The sequence below is a fragment of the Argiope bruennichi genome, chromosome X2 (genome assembly GCF_947563725.1).
Source record: "Argiope bruennichi chromosome X2, qqArgBrue1.1, whole genome shotgun sequence".
In the NCBI taxonomy this organism is placed as follows: Eukaryota; Metazoa; Arthropoda; class Arachnida; order Araneae; family Araneidae; genus Argiope; species Argiope bruennichi.
The window spans coordinates 34,990,292-35,010,071 of record NC_079163.1 but is presented as its reverse complement, the minus strand read 5'-3'; the positions used below and the strand labels follow the sequence as shown (position 1 = coordinate 35,010,071).

General features: G+C 27.9%; 1 protein-coding gene across 2 annotated transcripts in view; it reads left to right on the top strand.

Moving 5' to 3' along the window:
• The window catches only part of LOC129960507 (synaptogenesis protein syg-2-like), a 250,103-nt gene that overhangs the window by 108,144 nt on the left and 122,179 nt on the right, over positions 1-19,780 (top strand). The window lies entirely within an intron of this gene.

Here is a 19,780-nt window from a genome sequence, read left to right as displayed (position 1 = left end):
ATAAAAAAAATCTATGACTTATACAATTTGTTTTTATGAACGAATTGAAAATGTGAAGCGAAAGTATGGACGCTCATAACCTTAAATCTGTTAGTTTTGGGTATTTCGAATAAAATCACTCTTAAATTAATATTTTACGTGAGTAAAGTTTAAATAATTACTTAGTAAAGTTTAAATAATTACGTGAGTAAAGTTTAAATAATTATATTATTTTTCTCTTCAATATATTAAAAATAAAAAATACTGAATGCCATTTAATAAGAATATCTAAAATATATACAATATTTTTCATATTACTTAGAATCTTAAAAAGCACCAATGCCCAAAAATTAATGAAAATATGCTTCGGATGCAATAAACTTGTGAATATAATGATATAAAATTTCTTAGGAATGAGATAAAAGGAATTTTCTGTTTCAGTACCGGAATTTCAAAGCAATCGTATTTTAATAAAAACTGTGTATTTTTATTATAGAAATTCCTGTTAATGACATTTAAGTCATTAACTTATGTCATTAAGTTAAGTCATTAACTTATGTAAGTTGATTTTTGAGTTTTCAGTTCTCCGAACCTATTTATATTAGACATTTTGGGAATCGATGAAATATCCACTATATTATGAGGTAAAATTGAAAAATCACTTTTTTTTTTCAAGATGCAAACCTTTCTAGTTTCCTTAATGGTGTGAAAAAATGTAGTTCTTTTATCTGAAAGCAGGGCTGCTATATGTAAGATGAAGTATTTGAAAGTCATTGCTGCAACCGATATCTTATTTTATGTAATACATAGTTCCGATATCTACAGAACCATTAAGTGGTTGAAATATTGAACTACACTGGTTTCATGAAAAAAAAATTGCACACGATTCATTTCTTGCTTTAAAAAACGAAATATTTTTGAAAACGAAATATTTTTATCGTCATTTATTCGAGAAATATTTATTTTTATAGTTACTGTGGACTTCTAAATCACATTATGTACTTAACTATAATATTCCTAAACTTAAAAAAAACATTTTTAAACGTAGCCATTTCTTAAATCTTAAAACTTTAAATGAGCAATTCTGGTGTATATTGATGATGGATGATCATGATAATCAATTCTGGTATATATTGATTGATCCTCTTATGATTTGGGTCAAATTTTATATTTAGATAAGGTTCTGCGTTTCATATCTATGTCTTTCCTGAAAACATGTGATTTTGCACAAATTTTTTATAGCTAACTATTAGTTTAATTTTGTTGAACTTCAGTGCGAAACGTGAGCAGTGCGGTATAGTGGTCAGAACAACATGGATGGAGCGTGAGTTGCAGGTCCTCTGTTCGAGTCTCACTTTATTTTCACTTATGTATTTATATTTAATAATTTTGCTTTTATTTTAAGTATCTATATAGTCGTCTTTCCTGAAAAAACGTGATTTTACATAGACACAAAAAACATTTTTTATAACTAAATATTAAAGCCTTTTCTATCTGCTCTCATGCTGACATTGCCATATAGCGCCATATCGGAACCGAATTCACCATGATAAAACTGTGCGCATGTTCAAAAATATAAGTAATGATAGATAAATTGTAAAATGAATACTGTAATATAGCTGATTGGTTTTCGAATAACATATTTAACTAAGTGCATTCATGATTTTTTTTTAAATGTTTAGTTCATATTTAAGTAATATTAAAAAAAAAATATTCATATGTAATCAGTATGTGATTCGTTTCTAAATATTTTCTCCGAAAAAACAGGATTTTTAAAGATCTCCCTGGTATTATAGCTTAATCAGGCATTTTCATCCACAAACAGCATAAAATAATTCTTTATATTGTTACGAAATTTCCGGGGTTCTTTTGGATAGTGGGGGTTATATGGTGTGAAGAACGCTCAATCAGCAGGGGGCAGTAGAAAATAAAACAACGACGTTTATTTACACGAAGACACACAGGACAGCACAAAGACGACAACTACATACAGCACAGAAGGCGATTTTATCTTCAGCCGAGACGTGCAGCAACAACAGCATACACAGCAGCATATAACAAGACAGACAAACAGTAGAGCACGGCTTAGTTCAGCACTAGCTTCACTCCGTCGCTGCTCCGTTTATCTCTGGAAGACCAGATTTTACTGTCGATTCCGACTACTCTACTCTAGCAGCTGCGGCCGTTTCCTTTTATAGGTCTCAGGAGGCGGGGCTAGACGCCTCTCAACCAATCAGGAACGTTCGAGGAGTATCTCGGTTCCTACTGGACGGATCGGGAAAATTCTCGATGTTTCGGGTATAATCTATTTTGGCGCCAAAGTCGCAAAATGGTCGCCAAGTTTCTCGCCAAGCTCCGGGACCTCCGACGCGACTCACGGACTCCGTCCAATACGGATGACTGTAAAACATACTTTCCGATGGTGGAACCAACTATGCTGGGAAGCAGCATTACAGATTCGTAACAATATAAAAGGGAAATTGTATTTTGGAAATATCTACATTATTGACGTTTCTATGATTTTCTTATATATGTAATTTGATTTTCAAACATTCAGACTATTATATAGTCTAAGAAATAGACTTATCCCATCAGAAAAGGATGGCTTATTTACTTTATTGTGAAAATTGTACATTCTTGTTGATTACCTAATAACGTGACATATTTTTCTGATTTATTTACAGTTCGTATATCAGGCAAGTTTTCATACAAAGAACAGTATAAAAAATTCCAGTGTGTTTATAGCACTTTAATGAATATTTTATGATAAATGAAAACATAAAAACTATTCCAGATTGAAAGATGAAAATCAAACCGAATTTCTAGCTGAAACGAAAAGAAAAAAAAACAATTTCTTTAAATTAAAGATCCTACTTTAATTTTCGGTACGAATATTAAACCAGGATTTTAAAGTCTATTGCTGTTTTCATAACATTATTTTTTAAAATCAAATTTTTAAAATTCAATTCTCATTGGACTTCTAAAGTTTCCTTTTTTAAATATCCATAGTTTTGTAACCAAGAAAACCTTAAAATATTATAGTTAAATGATTAATTATTCATTTGATTTTAGTGCTTGGGAACTCTTTTTTTATCTTAAATGGCAACGAAAAAAAGTAATATTTTTAATTTATTTAAAGCAGAAATTAAATGCGATTTCACCAAAACTCTAAAACCATATGTTAAAGGAATAAAAAAAAAAAAAAAAATGTAATGAAACATAGATTAATTTAAATATTACTATTTAAAAATGAAACTTTTGATTTATTACATTATTTATTATTTTATACCATTAATATTTATGATTTATCTACTATCGGTAGTAATGGTGAAAAGATAATTTTATTATTTCATGACTAGAAAAATAAATTATTTAAATTTTAATAATTTAAAGAGTACGAATGTACCGCTGTACAAAAGCAATTTTCTAAAATGTAAATTATTATTTAATATTTATGGTTGCTGATTAAGAAGAATCAACTCATTGAATATGCTTTCCTTTCTGAAAAATTAGTAATTTTTCCGCATTCATTTCTGAAACCTTCAGCGGTTTTAAGATGAGAATGATGACATGAGATGTTTATAAGATTTTAAAATCTTTGTTATGCTATTTTTTTTAAGAATCTTGAATTTTCAGCCGAAATTTATAGAAAAATTTGACAAAAAGTGATTTGGCTATAACCTATATAAAAAGGAAGAATCGTTACACCAAAATACATTTAATTGTTTCAATACGTAATTTGTTGGTCATAGAACAGAAAACATTATTTATTTTCTGCTATTACAGAATTTACCATGATATGTATCAAATTTAAAAGTTCAAAATGAATTAGTTTCAACGTTCTTTAAAGTATTTAAACACAACTGCGTGTCCACAATTGACGAATATTAATTAACCAATGAATTGAGTATATACGATGCCTTATATAGTGGCCTGATCAAATATGAAATATCTACTAGGTTTCATTAAGTCTTTTTCAGAAGCTCGCCTTATCTGAATATATTATGAATATATATGTTTATAAAGTATGAAATATATCTTGAAGCATTCACTTATTTCTTAATAAAAATATATTTTTACAAAGCATTAAATATATTTCTAAACACTAGCATGTTTCTTTATAAAAATATATCGTAAGGGGATACTACATTTATTTTCAGACATTCAGATATTTTTTTTATTTTATTTTGATCAAAGTAAAATTTGAAATAATTTTTCACTTGGAGTGAGTTTATTATTCTTCTTTTTAAAAGTTAGGCATTGGTAAAAACATTTGAAGCTAAAAAGAAAAGTCATTGAAAGAACCAACAGTGGTTCAAAGAAAAAAAAAATTCAATTGGCATTTTCTGTGAAAAACCAATACGAAAGATGACCTTTAGGTTTTTAAAAACATTTTTTTTACGTTTTCTTTGATTCCGAAGAGGAAACACAATGGATAGTTCCTAAATTGCATCAAAACTAACATGAATTTAAAATTCTAAGAAAAGTTAATCTTATCTTCTATGAGTTTTTACTCGTAGCTATGTCTAGTGATGTTTGAAATGTTAGATTTCAAGTGTCACGTTAATATTTTTCTAAGACAGATAAAAAAAAAGAATTTCGCGGGAAAAAAATGAACTGAGAAAACGTTTTAAAATGTTTTCTCTTTTCACTCGTTGAAGATGTTTTTATCAACTGGAATGATTTTGTAGAGATGGTTTTTCTGTCTTATGCACGTCATGAAACATTTTAATGAATTAAAAAGTAAAAAAGAAAGCTGATTTGAAACATATTTAATGTCGAAATCAAATAGTTTTTTGCCTGTTTTTGAAACATTTATATTAGAAAAAAAAATGATCGTCTTAAAATTGTCATTTTTCGAAGGTTATTATGTTCAAAGTTTTTTCAACAGTCATTATTTAGTCGGTACACTCAGTTTCTTTTTATTGGTAATTTGGCAGTTAAATGTTCTTTAAAACGTTAATAACGCTTATTAATCTCCAATTTTATTTTCGACTTCTTGTTGATACTTGCATAAAATCTAAAACTATGAAAATTCTTTCCAATTTCTTCGAAGAATGCAAAGATTTTTTTTTCTTTATCATTAATACTAGACAACGCATAATAATTTTTTTGAAATTTTGTTAAAAGATCATAGCAGACTTTTCATATATTTGAAGAAATGCGTTCTATTAAATAAAAATTATGCTATAAGATATAACCATTCATGGATGAATTTACATAAGTTCAAACATGTCTCTAATTTTTAAATGTACCTAATCTTGGTGAGAAGTTATTTTTTATAATAGCGAGAAGTTATTTAATTCTCAATTTTTTCACTTTCATATGAACATCAAAAAAACTATGCAAATGATTTTCTAAACAAAATATCAAACTAGAAAAACGGTCTAACAATCACAATTTTTTCGTTATATCAATTCAAATGCATAAATTTATTTCATTCTTAGAACGACTAAATATAATGTTTCCAGAGTCCTAGATTAGTAAAAGAATTTTACCGCCATTTGCAAAGGTACTAAATTGATAAGCGTAATTAATCAATGAATTCTTGTAGTGTAATTTTAATACGTTTTTAAAGTACCACATAAGTAATACGAAGCTTGGAGCGGAATCTTTTAAAAATTTAAATAGTAAATATATTTATAAGATTAGAATTACCATAAACTCTAAACTTATTACTTTACTAAGCAAATTACATTTGCAGAAATTAGTCCTTAATATTTCATCTATTATGATAACAAAATGTACAGTAAAATGAACCGTATATGCCATTGTTAGATGTATAGACAAATCTCAAATTTCGTGAATGCCGAAAATGATTTAGTTAATTTTGATATTCGAAAAGTTAATTTTGATACTCTAACTTTTGATTCGTTAATTTTGTTACTTTAAAAAGAAATGTACCATAAATCTAGCGGCTTATAAGTGTCTGCATTATATTCATATCTTTCCTTTTTACTTGCGAGATTTTACTTTCCATAAGTAAAAATGTTTAAAAATGGCCACCAACCTATCATGGGCTTGACAGGAAAAGTCATCATATTAATGTATTTGATCAATTTTTAAATAAAATATGTCATGTAGAAAAAAGTGATGTGGAAGTACTGACGGTTATTAAATCTGAATTAAGCTAAATTTGCCGTATTTTATTAGAACCTTCTTCTGCTAATAAAAGCAATCAAGGCATTTCATTGGTCGGACATATTTTATTCCTAAACATGTACATAGGATGAAATCAAAATGAAATTGATTTTATAAAATCAAGTACAGCCACTCATGTTCCCAGTAGTACACATATTGAGTATAATATTGCAAGATATCAATTGACAATCATAATTTTGTATAATATTGAACAATATAATATATTGCAACACAATATTGTAATGTTCTATCTGAGGTGCAAGGCCACTGAGGATTTCAACATCTCAACGGTGTTTTTTTTTTTTTTTTTTTTTTTTTTTTTTTTTGAAAAAATTCTATTTAAAATATTTGCCCGGACGAAAATTTAATATTTCTTAAATCACTTAACTGTTTTATTTTCTTTACTATCTAATAAGATGACACCTTATATTTTGGGAATATTTTCTTATTTTGATTCAAATGGAAATTCATTGAATACTTGATTTATCTATGTATTCAAAGTAATTTTAATATTGAATTATAATCGTTATGAATGGTTTATTTTTTGCTTGCAACAATCAAAATGTGATAAATCGATGCACGTATGGCATACGGGCAAAACAGTTAAGCGGTTAATACAAAATGAGAACGTAATTTTTCTAGCATACATTTCATATATTTTCCTTCAGTTAAGTGATACACTTTAATTGAAATGTCAAATTGCTTTGACATTTTTAAATTATTGAATGCATGTAGAAGGAGTTCCATTCTGAACTAGTGATTATTTCCTAGGACTTCCATTTCTTCTAATGATTATTTCAAAATTTTGGGCAATCAATTATAAATAAAGTCTTGTGAAAATTATAAAATTCAGTATCCGATAAGTCTCGGAAGAAATAAAAAGTACATTACACCGAGCTCGTTTGACTCATAAATTTCATTTTTTTATCTCTCATATTTCTTTGACCACTGGTTTTATCGAGATGAAGGAGCAATTTATGATAAAAATTATATGCGTATGAAGTAAATGCAGCCTATAACAGCTATTCGCTTTTATAGCCGAAGTTTTCTTTTGTACTAAAATCTATTATAGGAAGACGTAAAAAATTATTCATTGCGAGTGCCATTGTTACAAAATACTTGACAGCTCGCATCGCAAAAAAATCCCGAGCAAATGGCTTAGACCAAGAAAAGGTAGATAGGAGCGTTTCGTTCTTGATTTATGATTTCTTCCGATTCAATTTTGTTGGACGCCGAATATTTGGCCTAAAAGTAGGTTTTTGTTCAAGCTATATATTTTTTCTATCTCGTTTGAAAAAACATTTACGTATTTTCCGTCTCTACGACATCTTTCTTGGTGGCTCATTTTTTATAACCTGTAAGAAGTTTTAGTGCTTCTTATTGATTCAAACAATAGTTTTCCTATTGTAGAATTCTTGCTCCTTCCAAATGCTCTTTTTTTTCCTGCTCTTTCCTGATGCATCCAATTTTCAGAACTGTTGCTTCGGGAAAAGCATATTCAAATACCTCTTTGTCGAATAAGGCTTCTGGAAAAATACAAAAAAAAATGATGAATATTTAATTTTTGCCATTCAATGGGTTATACCGTCTATGGAATGGAATGGAATGTAAAAATATTTGTTTAGTTTATGCAAACAAAAGAAAGATAATAAATACCACGTTATATAATATAAAATAATATTAAATAAATTTTGTTCCGAATTTTTTTTTTATCTATATATTCTATAAAGTGAAACATTATATATATATAAATATAAGAAATAATATAAAATATTCTCTTAATATTATACAATTTTGATTTTATTTAGATAATTAAGTGGTTTTAGGATCTATAATTCATGGAAACGTCCCATTAATAGATAAAAAGAAACTTTAAAAAATTCTTTCATTTTGGGTCTATCAAAATAAGACAGTTAATTTTTTAATGGTCAGTTTAACCGTCAGTATATTTTTAACACTTTTCTAATAGAAGATTCTTCTAAAAATAGCTAGCAAATTAAGAAATTATTTAAGCTGAGTAATTTATCAGAAATCCTTTAACTAAATTAGTGTATTAATCTCTCTAAATTGCTGTATTATGTCAATATCAAAGAAAGTCTTTTTATTTTCTCGCTTATGAAATGTATAAAGAGAAAGTATTATAATCTTCAGCAAATTCAAAGGCCGAATATTCGCATTTCAGACTTCCTCAAGTCAGAGGAACACGTTCCTGGAGTTATGTCTCTTTGTTTGTCTCTGAACACGGTAACTGAAAAGTGCATTGAGCTAGTTGAATCAAATTTAGTATATAGTCTTTCCTCCAAGTGTATGGATGTTTTTCAAATTTTGAACGAAATCCATTCAGAGCAAGTCTATGTATCTGGCCGTAGGAATACAAACTAACGAGATAAATATAAAACGAAGAGAGCTAGACAGATAATATTTTTCATACAGATTTAACTTTTAAAGTGTAGATTTATATTATATTTGGAACCAGAACCGTTTTGGGATTGATCATTTGTTGGTCTGTACTTTTACAAGAATGTAAACGCTATTGCTCAAAACGCAATGACTTAAATATATGAAATTTGATAAACGGTTTTGTGACTATAATTGTAGTTCTTTGTCAATTTTCGGTTTCAATTAGTCGAAAAAAATCCCCATCTAAAATACGCATTCAGTTTTCAGGGGCTTGTGTATTAATCTTATCGCAACGATTAATCGCCAAAAACAAACCCCAGCCAAAGATTATAAGCCGTTAGTCTTTTCGTAACTACTACTCGCAATGGCTTACGGTTAATAATAGACAAGTACATTTTTTAGAAAGTATACGATTAAGTTTCGGGGATACCTTTACCACTGATAGAATTCAATGAGAGAGTGGGAGTTTCAGATTTTTTGTATTATTTGCAATAATCTTTTAGAAATCTGCTTTTGATGCAAAGGAAGATTTTTTTTATTTTGTAATACATCTCTTTGTATTTCCATATTTGCTTAAGAAGTATTTATGGTAAAAAACTTATAAAACATAAACACAGCTGATAACTAATTATATTATTTATTGCTGTTTGGAATATGAGTATGCTATATATACAGCCGGGAACCTAACGATTTTTGAATAATTATTCTTTTATACACAATTAAATGTTTATCAGTCGGCATGAGGGAATAATGTAGCAAAAATAATGTAATTAAGTAAAGAAGTAGAAGTGCATGTGTGATTATCATTCATATGTTAAAATTTCGCCATATTATGTTTTTAGAGCTAAAGAGTGTATAGATATTTCAAGATATATTTGGAGGAGTTGACGCAAAATATTTTTCGCGTGACTTTTTTTTTTCAAATTTTGTAAAGGATTGACTCGTTATTAAAATAAATGGATATGTATTTGAAACTATATTGAAAAATAGATTTATTAAATGGTGCGTCTTTTAGAGATGATATGATATCATATTTGGAAACTGGCAAACATATTTTGTTGTTGTATTTAGATTATATTTATTACCCTGGACTTCGTTCCTAGGGTTAAAAAGCAAAATCATTTTTTTAAATCTGATGATACGTTAAATATTTCATTTTATAGCAATATACCAATGCTTAGTTATATGTTTTGAGTTATTTAATAACATTAAAGTTACTTTATAATTAATTATTACATTATATATTAAAGGCCTTTTAAAATTTATAACTGAACGACAGGAGAAGATATAATTGCCATTTAACATGCATAATTTTTCTCACTCTTCACAAAGTTAAATATTGCTGTAGCTAAATAAAGCAAATATACGAATTACTATCTTTTTAACTATTTTGAACAATATTTGTTCCATGAAATTTTTCTATTTTTAGTTGGTCAAGGTAATAATAAGAATCATTATAATGTAGGAAAAGGAAAGCAATTAAACAATCGTTATAATCTAAATAACGTATAGTTATTTATACATATTAGTAAATACTCTGTTTGGTTCTATATACAAGTTGAACAGTTATTATGATCTAAATAACCTATAGTTATTTATACATATTAGTAAATACTCTGTTTGGTTCTATATACAAGTTGAACAGTTATTATGATCTAAATAACCTATAGTTATTTATACATATTAGTAAATACTCTGTTTATCGCTATATACAAGTTGAACAGTTATTATGATCTAAATAACCTATAGTTATTTATACATATTAGTAAATACTCTGTTTATCGCTATATACAAGTTGAACAGTTATTATGATCTAAATAACCTATAGTTATTTATACATATTAGTAAATACTCTGTTTATCGCTATATACAAGTTGAACAGTTATTATGATCTAAATAACCTATAGTTATTTATACATATTAGTAAATACTCTGTTTATCGCTATATACAAGTTGAACAGTTATTATGATCTAAATAACCTATAGTTATTTATACATATTAGTAAATACTCTGTTTATCGCTATATACAAGTTGAACAGTTATTATGATCTAAATAACCTATAGTTATTTATACATATTAGTAAATACTCTGTTTATCGCTATATACAAGTTGAACAGTTATTATGATCTAAATAACCTATAGTTATTTATACATATTAGTAAATACTCTGTTTATCGCTATATACAAGTTGAACAGTTATTATGATCTAAATAACCTATAGTTATTTATACATATTAGTAAATACTCTGTTTATCGCTATATACAAGTTGAACAGTTATTATGATCTAAATAACCTATAGTTATTTATACATATTAGTAAATACTCTGTTTATCGCTATATACAAGTTGAACAGTTATTATGATCTAAATAACCTATAGTTATTTATACATATTAGTAAATACTCTGTTTATCGCTATATACAAGTTGAACAGTTATTATGATCTAAATAACCTATAGTTATTTATACATATTAATAAATACTCTGTTTGTTGCTATATACAAAGGGAATATATCTGGGAAACAAACTTTTTATGAATGATATGAAGAAAAAGTAAATAAAACCCTCAATAGAATTACGCAATGTTACGCAAAATTATGTAATTCGGAAATAAAGTTTAATTATAATAAAAACGAAGAAACGGCAAATTATATAGATTGGTACATTGGTACCATTATTTTTAATGTTGTCAGCTTTCAATATATGAAATGCTTACCCACAATAAATGTTAAAGGTTTTGTCGTAATTCCCATCAACTCTATATGACGACCAGGTAACGACGTAAGCATGTAATTTAATACATTAATTACCAGTAAATCTAGATGCTAAGCAGTATACATTAAGAAAAAAGTATGAAAGAGAGGCTAAAGCAACTGTAGAAGATTGAGCATCTTAATTTATCTAGAAGTAAATAAACAAAAACTTATTCGCCATCACTGTGTATTTACTTTTTTCCCCCTTCATGACCTTCTACTGACCTACAAAAAAACAGGATGATCTTACTTATCAAAAAATAAGGAAGTTTGCGTGAGTTCGTCTAATGTGAAGTTGTTTTGGCACAGCACTTGTGAGTTGAGAACGTTTATCCTAGTAAAAGAGCAAGTGTTTTATTGAGTTTGTGTTTAGTATGCTTGAAGGCCAGGGCACGTGGAAATTTATTGACATTTTGTTGATGTCGTTTTTAACCATCGTGATATCATCCATCATATTTGTAGATATGAAAGAATATGGATCAATAATTTCCAAAATTAATCAATAAATGTTTAAAAAGTATCAGGCTTTGGCGTCATGATTATGCTGCCTCATGCATTCCTAGTAAATATCACTTACAATTTTCCTAAAAGATACGAGCCTATTTTTTTCTCAAAAAGTAGCCTGCTGTAAATTCTTCTGTAGGAATGTCATTTATAAGTATTTGGTTTCCCATGTGGTGAGGCGGATATCTTAATTTGATGAGCTAATCCAATATATTGTACTTCACCAAAATTCAGTGCTAGTAGAATCGAGCCTGTTTGATACAATGAGGGAAATTATATGTAGTCAACATGGTCCTTTCGCCTGGCCATTATCTAAGCAAGTTTGCACGCAGAGCGTTAGGATCTGTTGGATGCTGTGACGTTTTGCAATGTTTGTAATTTAGAAACTGTATCGGAAATGTATCCGCTTAGTAGCGTGAATTGGTAATGAACATTGACAAACAATCTATTCTAACTAAAATGATTCATAGTTGACATTCATTTGGTAACTGATTGATCGTTTTCTGATCAATATACCAATTTTGATACGTAATCACTACACTACCAAGTTGTACTTAGAGTCGTCAAATAACAAGCGTTCAGAAATACAAGAGTTACTGAGATTTGCATTATATATCCAATATATAGGTTCAAATTTTAGTATATAATTAGAAAAAGCGAAATAATTAGTGTGATTCCAAGGCATATTTCCAAAACAACTGCCTGTCTTTACCATTTTACATTTTACTAATATTTTAATTATTTCTAACAAATTTCTTCTCTTCATATTTTTGAATTAACCATATAGGATACACGTAAAGGGAAAGCCTCAAATGGCTGGAACGATTTCAGTTTCAAAAACATATCGTTTTACCTTCCAGATTTGAGCTAGCTAGTTTGTAATAAAGTGGAAAATAGACGATACTATTAAAATATTCACAAACTTAGCAATGAAATAGAATTCAACAGTAAAAAAAGATCACATTTATGCATCATCATGGATATGAAGGATTTACATCAATATTTGAAGAAGTAGTTGTCATATTTTAGCAATGACTAGAAAACTCTGATGAAAAGAAATGTGCTGTAAGATATAAAAGTTTAAAATGATTGAATTCCATGATATTTCATATAATTTTTCCTTTTTTTTGAATAAAATTTCCAAAGATTCCAAGGCAGATTTCCAAAACAACTGCCTGTCTTTACCATTTTACATTTTACTAGTATTTTAATTATTTCTAACATAAATTTCTTCATATTTTTTGAATTAACCATATAGGATACACTTAAATGGCTGGAACAATTTCAGTTTCAAAAACATATCGTCTTATCTTCCAGATTTCAGCTAGCTAGTTTGAAATAAATTGGAAAATAGACGAAAATATTAAAATATTCACAAACTTAACAACAATGAAATAGAATTCAACAATAAAAAAAAGATCACAAATTTAAAGAAATAAAAATTCTGAAGCTTTGTTTTCTGAAGATTTTGGCAAAGAATCCATAAGGTATATAAACATATTCTGTGATCAAGTAATTCTTCTGAGATTGCGTTCAGCAAGCTAATTTACATCGAACTTTACCTCATTCATAAAACAGCAGCAATTAATTCCACTTTATTTTAAACGGTTTAGATTGAAAGAGACATCTACATCCATGCACAATGACACTTAGAATACACGAGATCACGGATAGCAATGAAGCATATTGATGGATAGACTTAGAATTTTGAAAGAGACATCTACATCCATGCACAATGACACTTACAATACACGAGATCACGGATAGCAATGAAGCATATTGATGGATAGACTTAGAATTTTGAAAGAGACATCTACATCCATGCACAATGACACTTAGAATACACGAGATCACGGATAGCAATGAAGCATATTGATGGATAGACTTAGAATTTTGAAAGAGACATCTACATCCATGCACAATGACACTTAGAATACACAAGATCACGGATAGCAATGAAGCATATTGATGGATAGACTTAGAATTTTAAAAAAAGGGATCTGACATAATATATATAAACAGATGTACTACTTAACAGGCTCCTCTCGCCTTGGTTCGTAATTCATTGCTTTATATCTTTTCTCACAGGGAAAACAATTCATCATGACTGATGGAAGGATAATTTATTTAACTAATTGAAATATTTTAATCGTTGTGTCATTTCTCTGTCTTTATTGGCTGTTCTAACATTTTTTTATCTGCATCTTAGATATGTTTTCTGGGCTACATACGTCATTCGAATGGCAGTCAAGGCTTTTAATTGCATCAAATAAATAGCAACGCATAAAAGTGGATATTGTAAATTGAAGTTTTCAACATTTTCCTACCATAACCATAAAAATGGATGGAGCAAATTGGAGTTTTCAAAATTTTGCTGCAATAATCATAAACTCTTTAAAAAGGAGATTCTGATTCTTATGAATATCTTCAAATATTCTTGGATTTCATTTTCAGTGTCTCGAATTTCATTCTAATCTATTCATCGTATCTTCCTGATCCTGTATCAGCGAAGTTAGTTTATGATCAGTCACCCAGTATAAGTTGCAAAGTATGAGTCGTTTCAGTAATAACGTAGACTAATTCCAAGACTAAAAGAACAAGAATAAGCACATAATCAGTTGATTGCACTAAACCGCGTTGAATCATTCATCACATTTCTTTAGAAATTTTACTTTGTATTTCTCAGTATTTACTTTGTATTATTTCAGCAATTGTCGTCATTTGTGAACGAGCAAAAGTAATTGGCTCTTTATGTGATCTTGTGGTGGACATCAGTTTCAAAATTGAAGTATCTCAAATTCATAACCGGATTACATCGATGATCTGATACATGTTTCAATTCAATTTTCTCTTATCAGGTTTTAAACTTATTTACGTTTGATATATACAAAAGGTCACCTTAATCCATTGCATAGAGATTAAAAATTAATCTCTTGCAGCTTTTATGCAATTTTAAATAAAGTTACTAAGTAACAAATAATATAAAATTTTGTAGATTTTCCACATTAAAAATGTCATGATAATATCTGAATACCATTAACTTTTCAAGACTTTGGAAATCTCATATATACAGATAACCATTTACTTTCTGAAATTACATTATAAATCTCAATAAAAAAAATTAGAAAATGTAAAAACCCTGATTGTCTGTTAAAAAATGGAAGTCTTCTCAAATGTGTAAAGACTAGAAATTATTTACTTAAACATACAATAAAAATATAATGATTTGCTTAGCTAAATTTTTCAGGATATGTTTATTCAAGTTTGAATTTGCTTAAGCGAGTCTTGCAAAAATAAAGCAAAGTGCTAGAGCAAAAAACGATGCTTTTGAAGTATATAAAAAAAAGATGTTTGGAAAAAAGTTCCTTTTGTTTCATGTTTCCTCAAATGCTTTTATGAACCCTTTGATAAAATACAGCTTAAGCCCTGTTTTGTGAAAAGTTTATTACAACAGATAAAAGTTATGACTTTAGGGTCTTAATCAATGGCATAATAAGAGTTAAAAAATATAAAGCTTCTCCGTTGAGCATTCTTTTAATCAACAGTTTTAATTTAATGTGATATTTAACAATAAAATGTTCAAATCGATGGTTTTTATTAACGTTTTCTAGCTTTAAGTTTTAACACGTAAGATATTTCCTTTCTTTTCTCCTCTTAAAAATGATAGTTACAAAATTTAATCGATTTTTTGAGGTGTTAAACATTTTTCACTGTCATATTTAACTTTAAATGTTATGTAATTTTAAATTAAGCTGTATATTTTTTTTGAAATTTATGACTTTCTCAAGTAATTAATAAATTTTACTCATTTATTCATTAAAATGTGATTTATTAAATCTCAAGAAAAATTTCTGGTCGTTATTTCATTTTAAACACACCATAATTATTACAAGATATTACTGATGTAATAAAAGCTCTAAATTATTCTATTGTGTGCTGAAAACACATAGGTTGAGTTTTTCTGTTTACTTCTGGTATCGTTTATATATTCTAATTTTACAAAACTGTTTTGAATGCAATAGCTTATTTTGAAAGTTCTGAAGTACAACATTAAAAATATTTAATACACTACTTAACGACTTGTAGCGAAGCATGAGGTAATAGTTTAAATTAGTTTAGTCATAGAAAAGCTAATAGTTTAACTTAGCTTAGAAAGCTATTTTGGGCAACCGCTAATAGAATGCATCCAGCTAATGTAAAATTTATTTCATTATTTGTTTTATGAATAGGTTCCTAAATATCACGACAAGATTGAGAAATCATGATGATTCTACAACGTATGCATTTAATAATAGAACTAGGCCTAGTATTCTCATGATAAAATTTAAATATATCTGTGTGTAATGACTCTCTAAAATACTACTTCTTTAATCTCCTTTATTCGTTTTTTAAAAAGAATAAAGAGTTTCTTTTCGATGATCATTTAATTATATTTCATTATTTTACGTGTCATTTTTAAGGGTTTATTTCGTTCGCTGATTTAATAGGATACAGAAAGGTGGAAAAAAAATACTGAAGTTCCATCTTGAAATAAGATTTAATATTTCCTGTATGCTGTTATTAAAGATTATAATAAATTCCAAAAGCTTCTTTATACTGATGTTAAAGACTTTCTTTCCGCTAGCTCCCATTCTTTTTTTTTAACTTTATATTTTTTAAAGTTAAATGGCTCATTAAAAATCTTTCTATCGAATTTAATCGTTTTGGATTCTTTAAAAGAAATTTTAAGTCAGTTTTCTTTGTTTCAAATTCACATTCCTGTTTGTGAGGATTAGTACTTTATCAGACTCCAGCTTCAAAGCTTAACATTAAAAACTAATATGCTCTTCTCAATTATTAGCCTGTGTTCTAATGGGTGTTTATATAATTTGCTTAACTCAGTATATTTGATTTATATTCCGATAAGTTTATTTTATGGAATCACTATTTTGTCACCTCATATGATTTTTTTTAAATTAAGCACAAAGGAAGATTTTTTTTTCTTCATTTTCCTTGATTATTTCAAATACACCATTTTGCATAACTTCAAATAAAAATAGTCAGATAAGTGGCAGTCTCTATTATGATTCTCAGTTTTAAACCTGACTTTTAATGGGTGTTTATATAGTTTTGCTGAAATCAGTAGCTAGTTCATTACAAGGACAAACCCAGTATCTATTCGCAGTGTCAGGTCTCAAATTGTAAAATATAAACCTTAATCAATAAAGACTATAAAGAAAGTACAGAGTGGTTATAATTAAAGTTCAACTTTGAAATGGTCATAAAAAGAAAACTACTGGACCAAATGTTATCAAACTTGGTAATAGTTTAAAGGAGGTCATGGGAATTTCTTTTCCGCCAAAAAAGTCAAAAACTCATCACCAAGGAAAAAATGGCGCTTTATGCAATATTGTTAAGCAAACTATGACATGAAAACATCCGTTTAAAATATTTTTAATCATTTATGTACAAACATGTTACAAAGCATGTTCAATATGGCGTCCACCATTTTTTGAAAGCAAGTAAAATTGCATTACTGCATTCTCAAAGTAGCTCTTAGCTTATCATGTCGGTATATCTCATCTTTCATTTCCGCCAAATTGTTGAAATTATCACCATAAACAGTGATATAACCATAACAGTGATTTTGAGATAACACAAATTGAATATACTTTGTAACACGTTTCAGAAAAGATTAAACACATTTTAAACCGGTGTCTTCTTGCCCTATTTTGTTTAACAATATTTATGCAGCGCCATTTCACCCCTGGTGGTGAGTTTTTGAAATTTTGGCAGAAAAGAAATTCCTATGATCTCCTTTAAATTATTATTTAATTATTAAATTTATTATTATTAAATTATTATCTATTTGATAACATTTGGCTCAATAGTTTTCCTTTTATGACCATTTCGAAGGGGAACTTTAATTATATCCACCATGTACATTAAATAGAGCTGCGAGGTAAATTAAACATTTTAAGTTAAAATTATTGCCTCATCTGTTTTTCACTTACAAGTGAAATACCTGGAAGAAAGAAACCTGAAAAGTGCCTTCGCCACCCCCTATTTCTCTCTGCCACCACACTGATCCCATTTGAGACTACGATTCCCAGCTTAAGACACCTCTGCTCAAATCAGCAACTTATCTTTCTCTCGCGTTCTTAGAAGTTGAGTCAGTATCTGTCAATCATTTCGTCTTGTAATATTATCGTTTTATGAATTGTTTTGATTGGTATGATTGTTTTGGTATATATATCCAATTAACTTTCAACCGAACTGAGACTATATAATTAATGTTCATAAACCACGAAAAATGTTTGGTTTTATTGAAAAATGAAATATAATATCTACGATAATCATATTTTGTTGTTCATAATAACTATACATCATTTTTGTTTCGGTTGTTATTTTGAAAACATTCCTTTTCTCAGTTGAGAAAAATTTACCCCATTGCAATCAATCTCATTTCTTCAGCTATGTGGGAAAAAAGCATCCGTTTTGTCGTTCTAACAAAGATTAGGGATTATTTTTGCTTAATTTAAGCATTCCCGATCTTTAAATAAGATTTAGTAGATTTTTTTTTATGATTTAGTACTGGCTAGAAGTAAAGATAGGAAAGAGCTTTATCCAGTTGAACCGTATAGTTATGTTGTTATCACGGAAATTACAAGAACATCGAATATAATTTAAAATCGAAAAAAAAAGGTTATCACCATTTATTTTCATTTCAAATTTTTATTTTCTCCTTTGTCTTTCACTGATTTCATTCATGTATCTAAACAAATAATTCTTAAAAATTGATTTTTTTCTTTCTTAATTGATTTTAAGATTTTCTATTAGTTGGTAGAATATGCCGGAAGTATTACCCTTATCTGGGTTTATAAATATGAGATTAATATCATAGGCTTTTTATTTAACGTGGCCTCTTTGAGGGAAGATTTCATTAGCAATATTGCTTATTCCCTTATTAATGGAAATTCTTTGAGATCGTACCATGTTCTTTCAACTCCAATCTTAAGGAGTTTTTTTTTTTAGTATGGGTCTATAAACAGTCCTTAGAAATACTATAATACCATAAATGATACCAATATATTGTTATTTTAAGAAATGTTTGAATTAATTACTAGCTTCTCTTTTGTTATGAAAGACATCTTTTTAACTACATTTTGTGTATTTATCTTGCTTTTCTATTCAACGAAATTTTCTTTTAAAGGAAAGTTTTTGCATTTATACAAGGAAATAAAACAAAGAATTTCAAAATACAGAAAATGAGCCTTTACATTTTAAAATCTTTTTAAAAATAAATATGATATTGTAGCATTTACGGGCCACATTTTCATGCTAAATATAAATGGACTTTAAAGAAATAAATAATAATATGAATATAGATAACAACGAACCATGGAAAAAACATTAATTGCTGGTAAAAAAAAGATAATAGTAACTGCAAAGCTTTCCTTTGTTTTAACAAAATCTTAGAAGTGAAATGACTACTAATACATCCTTTCATCTTTCAGTTTTATTTACAGAGCACGAATTTTTTACAATTACACATTCTAAAGACAATTATTTTAATGTCTCTTTGAAGATGTGATGTATTAAGATTCTTTTGAATTGAAGTGAATAATGCTTTCTAAGTAATTCTTTTTTTTTATTCATTTTATTCTTCGTTATTGATTTTTATATTTAAAAAAATGAACAGAAATTTATGTTTTAACTTTTAAAAGTTTACTTGTTTAAATCGAAATTGTGTAAATATAAAGATAAAAGTTGATTTTCATTCTTTTTTGGATCATAAATCTAGTTGAATGTATTTTACTTATAATTCTTCATTCATTAATTTTTCAGAATGTTTTAAGCATTTAGCATATTTTTCGTTGCTCTCCTGGAAGAGCTGAATTTATCCAGAAAAGATAAATTTAGACTATGTACACTTTCACACTTTGTTTGAAAGCTGCTAAAGAGCAATTTCCGTAAATACGATGTAACTGTCTATATCTGCTAAAGAACCAATTCTATTTCG